This window comes from Anopheles bellator, chromosome 2 (assembly GCF_943735745.2).
Source record: "Anopheles bellator chromosome 2, idAnoBellAS_SP24_06.2, whole genome shotgun sequence".
NCBI lineage: Eukaryota > Metazoa > Arthropoda > Insecta > Diptera > Culicidae > Anopheles > Anopheles bellator.
The window spans coordinates 7,606,120-7,619,028 of NC_071286.1; positions in this window are offsets into that span (position 1 = coordinate 7,606,120).

The following is a 12,909-nucleotide window of genomic DNA, read 5'->3' on the forward strand; positions in this document are numbered from 1 at the left end:
AGATGTGGTTAGAGCTGTGCAATATGGGACAGGGAATGGAAAGGAAACACGAAAAACTAATTACGGGTTTCCCGAGGGCATCGAGTGACAAACGAGCGAGTGAAAAATGTGATCACTCGGAAAAGCAGCTCAACAACAATGAATGCAAAATAGAGAGAGCTTGGTAACTGCACGCTTTAGCTTTAACACGGACAGAGATAGGGAACTCGATACATTTTCCAGCAGCGCCAGAATGTACTGCTTGCTTTTCCCAACTCCCTTACCGTCCGCAAAATTCGAATCGAACTCTTCGTCTGATCTGTGCAAAGCTACAACCGTATCGTACCGTTACTCGCTAGGATCGGATTTATTTTCCAGCAGTTTGAGTCAACAAGAATACACCCCACGTGTTCGGCTGAACGAGTTCGATTCGGGAGCACCAATCGATAAGCGGTCTCACGCTCACTGAGCTGCCCATTGCGATACATATAATTAAAATCGTTTGCATAAGTTTTGAAAAATAGTCCCGTCATTGTTGACGCGGCTGATGTCTGAATTTGTTGCCGTCCGAACGCCCGTACCCATAGCCAGAGTGCCAGGTCACCCGATGCCACCGGCGCACGGTGCAGCCGGCATTGGCAAAGATCACAATCAAAATTAATTAAATTAAAATATCTGCCCCGGCGAAATTTCCGGGCTTATTTTGACGCATGCATTATTGAGTCTAATTTTAGACATTCGGCAGACGGCGGTACAGCATAGCGATGCATGGCACCGTCCCGCTGCAGTTCTGCGCTGCACCCGGCGTTTGCCGGAAACCCCGGTGCCGGAACGGGCGAGTCGGGCAAATTGCTGCCATTCGGCGCGAGTGGCGGATGAACTAATTAAATTAATTATCAGAACGTTTAAGCGAACTTTGACGGGCATGTGTCGCGTTGCATGTGTGGTCCTGCGGCTCCGGTGTCTACCGTGCAGCATGCTGCACGCCACGCCTGGCTGCCATCGCCGATTGCGGACGCGATTGCACATAATGCGCGATTTACGCGGAGTGAACTTGAACCCCGGCTGCCATCGGTGCTGTGGTGCTATTGGAACTCCGGCACTGGCTGGTTTGGCTGGCACCGTTCCGATATCGGTAAGTACAGGGTACAGCACCTGCAAGGCCGTGTACTATCGGAGGTTGAAATGTTGGCCTCGTCCTGCAGGCGAATCTTCGAGGTAATAATCGAAGATAATTTAATATTTCCCAAGAATGTTCCTTACCCAACGGTGGAATTTATGAAAGTTTGGTTTTCCCTTCAGCAACCCTTCCTGTAGATTGTAACTCGAAATTGCGTCATCGTTGCGACCAGCGGAGCAGCAGAAAATCCGCTTCATCACCCTAATTGGAAGCACTTCTTAACCCACTCGTCCGGTCGCAAATTATTAATGTGAAATATTATTTGTCGTCAGTGGCCCTGGAACGGGATGAGAAATTCCTTAAAAACCACCTCTTACGTCTGCTGGCCATTCGCCTGAAGGGCGGCGCAAAATTACAAATTTTCCCTGCAACGACCACGGGGCCGGCAAAAAGAGAAACGGGGCATCGGAAAGCGCCGACGAACGAGAGCGAGCGGGCTCGAGGGGTATAAAAATGGCAAACCCGCCGCCCAAAGTATGGTTTGTAAGAAAAACAAACCCACCAAGACGTCATGTCATCAACCTTTGTGAAAACAATGGCCCCCGAGTGGTGCGCGGTTTCGCAAGATTCATGACGCATTTCGAACATCAACATTAGTCCAGGACGCAGGCGAAAAAAAAAACGCTAAATAAAAGAGAAGAATGAAAACACAACGGTCCGTGCTTTACTCCGTCGCGGAACACCACCGCAGGGCTGTGGTGGAGTTTCAGGTTCAGGCATCGTTTTCACCGCTTTTCCAGCGCTTTCCAGGGCAAAAAAAAAAAACAGCTAAAGCTCCCGAGCTTCGGAACACGAGAAACTGTGCCAAAGAAACTGTGAAAGATGACGAAGTACAGGCGAAGGACAATCGAACGACCGTCAGACGGTCGGGCGGAACAAAAACCGGCGCTCCTCTTTCCGTTTCCGCAGACTGTCCCCCAGAATGCACGGGAACGCAACCCCGGAACGCCACTTGTTTGTGTGTATGTGTCGGTGCACCTGCGAGTATGCACTGTCAGTGTGACGGTGAATAAATCAGAGGAAATGCATCTTCCGGCTGCCAACCAACGCCCGGGACGCGATTGTGAAGTGTGCGACCGACAAAAAATGATGCATTGCCCAAGTACAATGTTGCAGCGCAGCATGCACGCCGCTATCTGGGCACTGCACATTTCTGTTTTTGTGAAAAACCTCGCACATATTTTATGCTCCATCACGATTCGCCAGACGAGTGCGATTAGAGTGGCGTAACCGCCGCGACCCGGTTAAGTGGTTTAAAGCTTGAAGTTCAGCGGTTCATAAAATGGGCTCAGCGCATGTACGAACACTCTCACCGACCAGCGTACTCACTGACAGCATACTTACTTTGTAATGCTTTAAACACCGACATGACGCCCGTAACTCCGACGCCTGTGTCGCAAACCTTCAAGCATTCCATTTTTCAAGCCCAACCCCATTTTCCCCGTTCGGATTCAGTTCGGTTCGAGGGCCCCCGGAACGGACCGGCTCGGGATTCTTTTATGCTTTTATGTATCGGCCGCCAGCGGCGAACGTTTGTTAACCGCTCCCGGGGATGCCACGAATTCTTTTTTTGTGTGCACTCATTTGATTTTGACAGAAAGTTGACGCCGACACAGGCCGACATTGAACCGAGCGCACCGGAAAATGTTGCGAGTCGCGCCCGGATCCGCGCTCGGAGCAATTCAAAACTCGCGACCGGCGGCCCGGAACGCCGGGGATTGTTGAGAAAAGTATTTAACGCCCCCCAACACAAACGCCATTTTGTGAAACATCTGTGGGATGGGAATCAAGAGTTGCTTTTTCGGAGATCAACTCTTTATCGTTGGACGCCCGTATACCGACGGCGTCCTGATGGAAACTCGGGTGCCGTTGCCACGCAAACGAAGTCGAAAGTGTGCCATTTAAGAAAATCTTTAAGATACACTCTGAAAATCTTGGATTTAAACGAAAAAACGCGGAAAACGAGAGAGCTGAATGGAATGGTCCTGAACCATAAACGGAACAGAAAAAACATAATCCAATGGCGAAACGTGAACCTTACATCGCTCCGGTCTCCGCATGGCCAAAGCGAATGGCACAATGGTGACACACACGCGGTTTGCGTTCTGTTTTGCTACATCTAATCACGAACAACCGCCGGAGCCGTTGAGGTTTACGCAGTGACACGATGGAACATGAAAAGGAATTAAATCATCCCAAACGGTAAGCTGACAGTACGGAATGGCTGGCGCACCTGCACCAGGCCCACCGAGAAATTGCTCCGAGGGGAGCGAAGGATTCTCGAGGTTCAAAGGCAATCCTGGAGAGGTGTTTCAGGGGAAGCGAATTCTTTTGATATCGGCTTTATATGTCCGGCGTAAGTTATGTTGCGGTTAGTCACGAACCACAAGCCTTTGGAGAAAATGTTTTATTTTCAAACGCTTTCTGAAAAATCCGAATCCTTCTGAGTGCTGGCCGTGGTAAGACACACTTCTGAACGCGCCTTGAGACATCGAAACTGACATCGTTATAGTGATTTAAAATCTTGTCAAACTTTTGCGCCCATGTTTTGGACCCCAAACTTAGCGGCTTTCGAAGATTTGGTACTGACGTAACCGGTTTTGTATCCGCCGTCGGTGGATTGTTTCTTCGCCACCGAGAAAACTCAACACAGAGCCATTTGTTTTCTCTTTCTCTTTCACGTGCCGTGCCTCGCAATGTCGGGCCGGTCAAAGTTAGGACGCCCGGGTCCCCGGACGCCACACATCGCCGGTCAAGATCCTATCGGACGTGTCAGCGAAAGTGCTCCCTGAGTGAGAGTGACAAAGTTAAGCGATTACCAACCCGCCCGTCGTGAGCCGCAACAAGCCGGGTCCCCGAAGTTGCTGATTGGACCCTTCCCGGATGTCCGGCGAATGGAGGGGTTAGAAAACTCGTTCGGGGCCGAGAAAAAAAAACGGACAGCCTTTCAGAAGTTTTCAGCCTTCAGGCGAGGCACGAAACAGTGATTAGAAGTGTCATTTAGGGGTGCGTGCGCGTGTCCGGGTGGTGTTTCTAGTCCTGTCCCGGCGTCTAGGATTTGGCTTCCTTTGACGTTCTTTTTCGATCAACAACCGCCAAAGTGGATGACACTCGTCGATCGAACCAATCCATCGGTGTTTGGGCGCCATAAATTGCCATGTTGGGGGGCAAGGATCTATCTGTCCCCCGGGTTGTAAGTTAGACATTTTATGACACCTAAAGTGGGTCGTCTCTCCTGCTCATTACGATCACTCGCGGTCGCGAATAAAAATTCACTCTTTAATAACATCCATCGCCTCCGGAAGCGGCTCGTTCCCGGGCCCCGGGCGTGGTTCCGTTCCGAAAAGGATGTTCACTGCTTCGTGACACCACCGTCACGCAGCATAAAAGTGGTTCGGGGTGAGCGCAGAAAAAGAGCGGCCCTGGAAAAAACAACAAACCGCGAGCCGGTCACCGTTTCCACGAAACCACGTCAGGCGGTTCCTGATGATGGAGACCAGAACAGGAACAAAAAAAAAATGAAAATGGCGAAGGAAAAGCTCTTACCGACGAACGCATAATATGATGAAGATTAAGATATTACGTATTCATCTTGTGTGGATAATTTATTTGTGCTTCGGCTTTATGCTGCGTCGTCGTCGCCATCATCAGGAACTGAAGCAGGGTCACCTTCGAAGTCACGAGGAGGAAATGAGCCACGCGACAGCATGAAGAGAGCACCCTTTGCGCAAGGACTACCACATGCTACCTTGCTAGAAGTATGCTGTCCGGGTTTTATCTCCCTTTCTCTCCCTCCGGCTCTGTGCGCAATCCAGCAAGATGATGTTCTGCTCTTTCACCGCTCCGGTTCAGGTGAACGCGATGGGCGATGAGTGTCCTTAGAAAGGATACAACCGGCACCCAGTGGAACCACGCGAAACCTGACCGCGGAGCGTAAGAATGTTATTCCCCTCTCCGCCACCCACGGATGGTGTGGCCAGATCGTTATCAGTGACACAATCACAATCAACGGTAAGCAAATGGGTCCCCTCGCACACCACTTTCGACCCGCTCCACCTCGGTCCGGGCTGTTGGCCGTCGTGCGCCGGTGCGCTGTGGCTTTGTGTGGTGCGATTTTAATAGCCACTGCCACTCGAGGCTCCGGGGCGATGGTGCGGCGACATTATCCTTGCACACTGCCTGCACACCCAGCCAACATCCGATCCGTCATCCGGGTCCGCCCGTCCGCTAGCCGCGGCGTCGTTAAATGATTGAAAAGAAACCCCCGGTGCGCTTCTTATCCGGCGTCCGGGACCCGGCGGTTTATGAGCGATGGGGCGAGTTTTATGTCCACGGCCAGCCCGGTGGCAACGAACTTGCCGAGCGATGCACCAGCGCACCGCACGGTCCTTCAACCGAACTTGAAGCTGATGAGCTGCCAGCAGCACCAACGCCGGCGGATCCGAGAGAGAGAGACCACAAAAGCGATCCTGCTGTGGGTGGCTGGAGCGTGGAAAGCATGAAACTGTCCACACACATACACACGCATGTCCTGGGGTACCTTGGCCCGGCGGTAACCGCTCGGTCCGTGGTCCGACGGGCATTCCGACGGCCACACCAACGAAGGTGATGAAAGCAATCGATTTTATCGCCATTTTTATGCGCAGCGAAAATATTTCTCACCCGAGCCGGGTACTGGCCACACGAAGGAACGTGTTTGCTGATTGCGGCGATTTTTTTCCCCTCATCTACCACGCTCCTGGTCTATTTCCCCCCGAGGTGGGATGGCGTGCGTTGCTTGATTTTTATCAAACAAACGAAGGCACATAAAACGCCTGTTGATGCCTTCGGGTGGATGGGCGAAAGAACCAGAGAGAGAGAGAGAGAGAGAGTGAAAGAGAGAGAAGATTAACGGGATTTGGTGTCTTGAACGGCCCAGGTTAGTGCACAACCGATCCAATAATGTCGCCACCAGATGGCGGTGGAGGCCTTCGGAGGTTCCAATCCACCGCCGTGCGGATCCTGTGGGAAGCAGAGCGTTTGCTTACACAGGAGGAAGTGTGCCAATGCAAACACGCATACACACAACTGGCTGCTGTATCCCGCGGCCCGCATCATGCACAGACGGCCGACCTGGGCTTCCAAGTCTCAATTTCTACGCCAAGCAGCGAAAGCCTCTGATGTTGTATCCGATGGAATTCCCTCTACGGCGGCAAGATTAGCAGCCCCACGGAACCCCCCACAGATCTCCCTTGATCTGTGCGGTAAACACAAACAACGGCAGCGTGGATTTCTTTCCCCGGAACCCAACGTCACTCGAGCTCGGGGGAAATAAGACGATGGATGGAGCACTCGCGTGAGTCTAATGTTCCGATCAGATAGCTGATCGTTTCGCCTATGGCAAACATGGGGTGGGTGGGCCTGCAAGAGAAGTAGAAGCATTCTGCTTTGACGGCTGTTTCCGTGGCGTCCGTTTTCCATTTACACAAATTAAATGTGGAGATTATCGATCAAACACGGCTCACAGCGTTCCGGTGACAGGATTACCGGGCTACGGGTAATGGAACTCATTACGCCGAAGTCCCCGGTGGGAAGCTTAACCGGTGGTCCTGCCTGGAGGGCACCAAAGGTGATTCAATATTCAAAGGATATGTTGTACGGAGAAGCAGCAATTGGAGCTTTGAAGTGTAAGGCACAATCCTGGGATTGTCAATTGGATTGAGACACAACATCAATCATAAATGTATCATTTATAAAGGTTTATCTAATGCTTCTATCGGACAGTTTCGTTTTTAAGTCAAGTAAGGAGTCTGCTTCGGCAATAACTGAGTTGTGGGTTTAGATTACCGAAGTAACAAAGTAACAGTGTTGGCTTTTTTATCGAAAGTCGAGCAAAGGGTCCAAAACGCGATACTGTACACATCTACTATACTTGATGTATAAAGTAGTCCATCTGTCTGTAGCGCCGTCCTGTTGAAATCGAATGTCGTCCATGTTTTCAGCTTCAAGTTCATTAAAGTGCAAAGACCACAGTACACGGCATGTCCATACCAATGATTTAGTCCAGTGATAGTCATAGTTCCGAAAACGAGATTCACGCGACAACCTATGAAATGAAAAAGATGAAAGATGAAACCCGACCGACCCGAAAATCAGAAGATCGTCAAAAGCGAGACCACGGTCGAACACAAGCTTTGGGTCGTAAAACAGAACGCATGAATATTAATTAAGCCTAGAACATGCGCCCACGAAATCCGACCAGCCATCGCATAGGTGAGACCGATTATGCTAACCACATCACGAGTAGCCAAGGCTCATCACCCAATGGACACGAGATGTTTATCAAAACCGGAGCATCGATACGGGCAACGGAAGGCGGTGACTTATTAAAAATAATTCAGATGCGAAAGAAATTGAATCGGGAGTCGAAAAACGAAACGAAACGGAAAATCGTAAAACAACAATGTCATCTAAAGCAATACGTATGCAACAGTTCAACTCGAATACTGGAAAGAATAGAAATGCAGTCCCACAACACAATAGTACAAAGATCACGACAATGCATGCGTTTTATTTTTAAGGCACCGTACTACGGAGGACTTTTCTGCAAAGTGGTGGCAGCGGTGGGATGAAGCATCACAAGCCAATTGATCGGGCTCGTGGACCGATCGCCACGAATAATCAAGCAAAAGGAAGCAAAAGTAATAGAACCCTCGATCGTAAAACCAAACCCAGAAGAAAATAAAAAGACAGAAGACAAGAAGATACCGACAATTGACGAACGGTCAGAACCCAAAAAGCATACGGAACCTAGACAAGATCAATCCCCCAAGAAAGAAGGACCGGAGACATACCGAAGTTGGATAAAAGTACATTAAGGTAAGGTTACAAAGAAATACGTAAGGAAATTCTAATGAAATAGGTATATAAGCAGTGCTAGAATTACGATCAACATTCAGTCACAGAGAAGATTAGCGTGGCCCCTGCGCAAGGATGACACGCAAATCCGTCGCGCATCATTCGCCCAAGCAGACAGTTAACCGCCAGTGCCACCGACAAGGAATCGACCGCCGACGCAACCACCAATCAACCGCCAGTGCCAGCGACAAGCGTGACGTACTTCTGGAAGACAACGGGACCTCTTGGGACACACGCTTTGTTATCGAGCGATGGATGTCCGATGCCGAATGGAGAAAGGCATTCTACTGGGACGATAACGATGTCGAGAACAAGGACGACAACGAGAACGGTGACATCATGAAAGAACTAGCCCCGTGGAAACCCGGGAATTTGGACGATGAGTTGTGGAATTGAGAGGAAATAAATAATAGAAAAAGAAAATAATATTTTTTTTACAAAGAAAAAGAAGTTCGATTTTTTCTCTCATCAACTTATGAAAGAACGAACAGAAAGAAAGGAAGAGAAAGGCAAAATGATAAGAAAGAGGCAGTATTCGGAAGAAAGTAAGTATGAACAAAAAAAGAAAAAGGTAAGAGGCGAGAAGAACCGAGATGAGCAGATAGAATTTAAGAAGGAGGGTGCTTAATGAAGCAGAGTCAGGAACAATTTTAAGGATACGTAGATTTTAGGGATCATTCATAGTGTTCTACCTACATATACTATCAACTTTAAATGTCCAGATTTTCTCATTACACCTATTGGAATTAAAGAGATGTAGAACAAAAAAAAGGAGAAAGAAGAGAGAAAAAAAACCAATCCGTCAAAATTTCTTGGTAGCGTACGCCTTCGACGGTTACGTCGGCTCCTTCTTAATTTTCTACGAAAAAAGCGTCTATAATGGCGCCAGCCCAAAATCTGAACCACTCAGGTCACTCGGGTACATTGGCTTCTCTTGCACAACGCCGCTGAAGACTCACCACTTTGGAAATAAATTGTTAATATTTCACAGTTTTCTGCAAACGACGCTAAATTATTTTGTAGTTTTCAAAGCTTTCACAGAATATTTACGGGTTTTCAGAACGAACGTTTTAAAACTCCAGTAATCGGTTGTTTAAAATTCAAACACTAGATCACCCTATACTTGAAACAAGTCTTGTATCGACCGTTTCAATCGTATAAATAAATAATATGAATTTGACTTCAATTATGTGAATTTAATACAAACATTTAAAGTTTTTCCGATGAGAATCACTTCAGTTGGCAGCTATGAAGGGCAGCCCATTGTATGATGGACAATGTGCTGACGAATACGATTGAACATGCAATAAAGTATGCTGTAAAATGTTAACGCCACATATTCCTGGGGCCGATGGGCTGTGAATTCAAAAATAAAATTAGAAATAACATAGCACATAAAACGGGCTGTTGCTGTGCCTTTGTGGCACCACGCGGCATTCGAGCCGATCCGATAAGCGGGGAGGCCCCATCATGGAATCATTATTTCCACGTCACTTTATTGCACGTCACGACAATCAAATGTCAACAGTGTGAGATGCCAGCGCGCTGATAGTACAGCGATCTGTCGCTCTGTTTACGTTTGTAAATCATGTTTACAGTGACACAAAACAGCGCCAAGTATGTTGTTCATATTCACTCCATAAATCATCCTCCAATTTCGATCCGGCTCCGAATCCGGCCCCCGGAATCCGTTTGATCGTCCGATTGCGTTGGTGCAGTGTCCGGAGCACGTCGAGCATCGCCACCCAGCATACTCACCTGTGGGAAAGAAACGAAGAAATAGAATAATTGATCAGTGCCTCATCAGCGCCAGCATCAGCGACAAAAATGTGTGTCACAATAATCGCCCCATTCGGCAAACATCCCATCCGTCTCCATCATCGATCGATTATGAGTTCTGTTGGATGGCCCCCGGCCCGGATCGGTTTGGCCCGGGAATGCCGAGTTGCCAACTGACACAAACACTCGCACTCGTAACGCTAACTCATCTGTCAAAAGCAGTCGCCTGTCGCCGGGACAAGCACTTCCCGACAGAACGCTGCGTGTCGCCGAAAATGTCGATGACGAACCTCGGAATGGTCTCGGACGCGTGGAAGCGCTTTCCGGAGCTCCTCTTTCACCCACCGAAGCACAGCCGCCGACACCCGCGGAGCTCGGATATTGATTGCCTTCCGGGTGGAATCGCGAGGTCCACAGAAAAAAAAACCCGGCACGGTTTGTATCATATTTTCTTCCGCCGGAGTGGCTAAGATATGAATTGCCATTTGCGGTAACCTACGTTGGATTGCATAATTTATGGTGGATCTATCGTGCGGTTCCACTGCTCTCTTGGCACGTGCTGACGTCCCTTAGACTGCAACATGACACGCCATCGCGACCAGGAATTTACATTTTCCGCGTGCATCGCGAGAAGATGTAGCTTCCCTGGCATGTCGATGACATTTCCGGGCGACACTCTTTCTTTAGACTTCTTTCCCGTATTCTTAACGTCGGTCCGTTTCGCCCGGATCTTCGCGGCAAGGGCCACTTCTGACCATCGATTGTGACGAGATTTGGGATTCCGGGCCAGCGTGCGCCATCAATCTATGTATATCGCCACGATAAATCATCCCTTTCTCCGGCGCCGGGTTCACGATAAACTGAAAGCTCATCGTTGGTTCCGTCGCTCCAACCAGCCAAAGTTTATCGTTCCGGTCCAATCCGTGCCCCAATGTTTGTATGTGTTTGGGTTGGAGTGATCCGGTTCTCCGCCGCATCTCCTCAACGAGCGCCAATCTCACTTTCCGACCGTGCCGAGCCCTGAGAGTGGGTTGTGATTTCGGGCTTTGGGAATGGCTGGAAAATATATGTACCAGAGCCTCGCGTCCATACTCTCGACCCTCGAGGCGCAATCTTCGCGCATTCCGGCAAAAACCGCACCGCGTCGGAGATTCGGCCGCCCCGAAAGATGCTCTGCCGGCGGGCGGCTTAATTTACCATATTTCATCCCCGAACAGCCCATTTCCCGGTGGGGAGGCTCGGTGGGTGCGATGACCGCGCGATACGAACGCCGCCGCCCACCCGGAAACAGATAGTTTGCTGAGCGCTGAGCGGGAAAAGAAAAGCCCGTGGCTCCGTGTGTCGGTGTGTTTGTAGCGGCTCGGAATGCTGAGATTGCCGTGGCAACACGTTCCGGTGGTCGGACGTTGTCGGAGTGTAGGCAAAGTTTAGCGCCCTTGATGGTGCTCGGACCTTTAGCGCCCTCCCCGGATGCCGGAGTATCCAGTTTGAACTTTGAGCCGGACCGGGCGGAATCCAATCCATCGTGCTGCATTAACGAGAAAACCCTGGCCACGGAATAAACTGGGCGAGATTTTTCGTCTTCTTCGTCCCATTTTGACCAACCAGAACGGATCGGAAGTGATAAAATATGCATCTACTGCTTGCAATCCGCACAGATCACGCTCGGCCCGTCGGACGACGGCGGATTATGCTGCTGCTTGTGGCTAATCTGTGGGTGCCGGCAGTCGGTCGGTTTGTTGCGAGGAAACGGCGGGTCGAGATCGAGAGATTTGCCACTCGCAGGTATCGGACCGGAAAAGGAAATAAACAAACAGCCGGTCGGTCGGTCGGTCGGTGGATTGAGCAGCCGTGATGGGGATGCGGTTTTCTGCGGGATTGCCGCCGGCAATGTTTAGCAGCAACATTAGCGCATTAGAGAGCAGTGAAACGGTTTACGGGCTCGGGCCGGGCCACTCGGGAGCCATTGGGGTGGAAAAGGTTTTCGTCTCGTATCGTTCCTATTTGAATCTCATTTTTTCTCGAGACTCGGATGATGCAGGAGTTTTGATTTTATTTGGCACCCTCGCCAAACAGAAACGTCGGTGTCGGCAGATGTCCTCAGCCGTCGCGGTGACACCGAATAGGAACGAGGTACGAACGAGGGAGACAAGAATGGCGTCCTTGCGCAACCGAAATGGAATTGGGTTTCGTTCATCCGAATTTCCTCAACAGACAGTGGGTCGAGTGACATTTTGGTTTTTGTTTCGGAATGTCTGCTTTACTTGGCTATCGAAGCATAGAAATTGACGTGACTTGCTTTAGAAATGCCGGATATGATTGTCACCCAAACTTTTAGAATTGATTTTTAGAAAATTCTATTTTGCTGAGAAAGTTTACTAAACTAATATGAATGATTGGATTACATACAGTTAGGCGTACAGCATGGGCTATGAAAACTCTTTAAAAGTTCTGACTTTTCAAGTGATGGACAATGAGCGTGGACAACCTTCCGAAACGTTAGTGGACAGTGAACTTCAAGCACTTTTGATCGAAGATGACACCCAAACGGAGCAACCACTTGCGGGACTCAAGAAGCTATCTCCCTACATCTGAAGATCTTGCGAAAGATCCAAAAGATCGGACGTTTTCCGTGCTCTATGTTTGCTGAGGTTACAAGGGTTTGATCTATTTTGAGCTACTCAAACAGAGCCAAACGGTAGATATGCAACATCACCAACAGAATCAGAGGCCCATTTGAAGGATGCTTTGGATGGAAAACGGCCAAAGTAGCCTTCCATCACATACTGGAAAACCGGTCCGGGAAATGATTAAATCATTTATTTGGGAATTACTTTCACATGCGGCCTACTCACCAGGCTTGACTCCTTCCAACTACCATATTTCTACATCGTTGGAATACGCCCTTGCTGAGCATCAATTCGTGCGAAAATGTGGCCTCTAGTTTATCTATTTCAATCGTCTTCTACCCTAATACGGAATATTAAAAAGATTGAATTTGATTGAGCCACACTGAACACAGTAATACAAGATCCAGGACCTCAAAGACATGAGCCCCCTTTCACGCGGCGGGA